Source organism: Amblyomma maculatum, chromosome 2, assembly GCF_055883805.1.
Source record: "Amblyomma maculatum isolate TAMU_Amacu chromosome 2, ASM5588380v1, whole genome shotgun sequence".
Lineage (NCBI taxonomy): Eukaryota > Metazoa > Arthropoda > Arachnida > Ixodida > Ixodidae > Amblyomma > Amblyomma maculatum.
In genome coordinates this window covers 19,272,708-19,275,400 of record NC_139345.1, presented here as the reverse complement: position 1 = coordinate 19,275,400, position 2,693 = coordinate 19,272,708, and the positions used below count along the sequence as shown (strand labels likewise).

The window sequence follows — 2,693 nt, the reverse complement described above, 5'->3', positions numbered from 1 at the left end:
AACGAGGCCTCGTGTGGAAAGGAAGCGAAGGCTGAATTTGGTAATTTCTTATTCAAACGCTTTGCAACACGCTTATTCCGAATTAACATTGTTTTAACCAGATATAAAGTGCAGTTTTCAACCGAATTAAGTGGACAAAACCTAGCTTTGCAGAATGGAGGTGTATGCGTTAGAGTACACCATCTGGGGTGACGTTGAACACTCAGCTCGCAGCTCAATTATATATATATATATATATATATATATATGTCTGATGTTATCAAAATATCTTGAGTTCTTGCAGCGTGAACGGCGACAAGCCACACCTTGCTACTATTGTTCACGAGCGATTTTACTCCCCCCCCCCCCCCCTCTCTCAAGCGAGATATTTCACGGAAAGATAATGTTAATCTCTCTCTCTCTCTTTTTGACGAAGTAATTACAGTGAACACGAGGTTTAAATTCCACCGCCCTTCCACCAGTGACCCATAAATGTGTCCCCACTGGCGCTCCACCATGCATCTTGCTCAGAAACAAGCTGACTTAGAACTTCGCCACCAGACCAGTGCATTCGAAAATGATCTGCGTATACTGCGGCCATTATCTGAACTTTCTAAGCTTGGGAAATACACGCGTTTGTCGCACAGTTTTTAAATCTTTACCCTTGTCCCTGCTTACCTCTCTTCTTTGCCGTACTACGCTGACGACGAGCTATTTTGCCGCCGCACAGTTCTGTTGTTGCACTGAGCTAAAAGAAAAAAGCCGAGTCGGTTTTTTTATCACATTGCATTGCCTCTAATTGAGCTATTCTGACCCATGTGTCTTCATGCGCTGTTTTGCCACTGCGCTATTTTCTGATTGTCCGTAAGGTTTTCAAGCGACCTGCATTATCGAAGGTTGATCATTGTGATACCAGCTTTTTACTACGCGGTGAGAAAGATGACGCTCTGAACGACTGAAGTGAAGATGAAGAAGGCGACAAGCAGCGCGTGACTGCAGCATCATTGCTCGAACAGGTGCGCGAGCTGGGTGCGGTTCCTTCCACCGAGAAATTCGTCGGCAAAAATCGCATCCCGGCGGCCAGCGGCGGCCTTCTTCGACGCCTGACGTCCGAGGACATGGCCTCTGCGACATTGAAGCGCACCAGCGACGTAACGGACTCGAATGCGAAGCCACCGCACAAGCGACGCAAGTACAGCGAGCCGGCTTCCCCTCCTTCGATCAGGCAGCACCCGTCGCCCTTCCTCGATGCGGCACCCAAGATGACGTCGGAGGAGATTGCCGCCAACATCTACGGCGAAATGCGTCGGTTGCAGCGACGCAAGCAGCTCTGCGTCCAGGCTCCCGATGGCGTTCCCAGGCCCACGGGGTTGGACCAGCCGCTGTTCACTATGCACCAGGTGCGAACGATTTGCCAAAGGATGCTGAACGAGCGGGAAGCCGGCATCCGAGAAAGTTACAACCAGGTGCTCAGCGCTAAGCTCAAGGAGCAGTACGACACCTTCGTCTGCTTCACCCACGACCAGATAGCGCGGCGATTCGAAGGTGCCGCGCAGAGCTACCTGTCGTGAAGCATCGCGGCAAGGCATCGAGCGGACATGCCAAGAGACAGCAGCCGAGGATAGCCCTGTGCGCGCCTCTTCTTCATTGTCGTTTGCACGCTTGCGTATGAATGACCCGGACGATGCCGTATACCTGACTGCTACGTCGCGTTCCATCATTTGTCTATGTAATTACATTCTGACAAAGCTTTCTGCGTGGTCACGCATCCGTCTTTCTAAGCACTGCGCTGCAATTTCTAGGCAAACTACAGTCCGCTAATTCAGTACGCGATCACTTCAATCAGCGGGAGAACGATGGCCGTGCTAAATAGCACCGTGCACCAACGATTGTAGATTGCGTGTGTTCTTTGCATGTGTTGCACTCCAGCGAGGCGTGTTCGGGTATGTGTTTGCAGTTGTGAAGATACAATTTCTCTTAAAATGACCTAGGAAAAATATAAAAAGGGGAATGGGCAGGGTGGTATTTCAGCACTCGTTTTTAATACCGTAACGTTTTCGCATTTTCCGACTGTCTTCAATTATCTCGCTCTGCCAAGTCACTGCTTCTGGCTGTGGTCGCATCAGTAGCTAAATCTTGCACAAGTCGACCACAACCGAACTTCGTATCTTAATTGCCGAATCCTGCATTTGTTTCAGTTTTCGTACAGGAATCGCTGCGAGGCGGTGGCGGTTAGCTTTTCTTCTGCCTGACTTTCACGAGTTTCATTCCTACAGCGTTGGTTTCGTCCACAAACGCGCTGCATACGCGAGGTAAAACACGGTGTATAAAACGCCCTCATTCTCCCGGCCCATCTTTTCCTTAGAGCATGACACCAGAGCTGGCTGCCGCCATGGCAGAACAGCTCCTGCTCTTTCGTCCCGGCGCTGTCTTAAAGGGAAAGCAGCTGTAATTGCGGCGGCAGCCAGAACGGACCGCACGCAGCTCAAGCGGTGGGCACCAACAACAAAACCGTAGCAACGTCCTTTCACTTTCTAGACTTGCCGGGTTTAAGCGTAGACAAGCCCTTCTCTCCCTCTTCGCTTTTGTACTTGTTTGCGGTTTTTTTTTTTTTTTTTCTTTTTTCGCTGCGCGTTCATTGTTCGTCCTGGCTGTGCAGGAGCGACCTCGCTGGCCACGGCTTCGATCGCATGCCACACGCGCGGCGGCAGGGG

General features: G+C 50.6%; 1 pseudogene; it reads left to right on the top strand.

The window, feature by feature from the left end:
• Positions 1 to 627: 627 nt before the first annotated feature.
• Positions 628 to 2,324, top strand: LOC146198099 (akirin-2 pseudogene; annotated as a pseudogene).
• Positions 2,325 to 2,693: the final 369 nt, after the last annotated feature.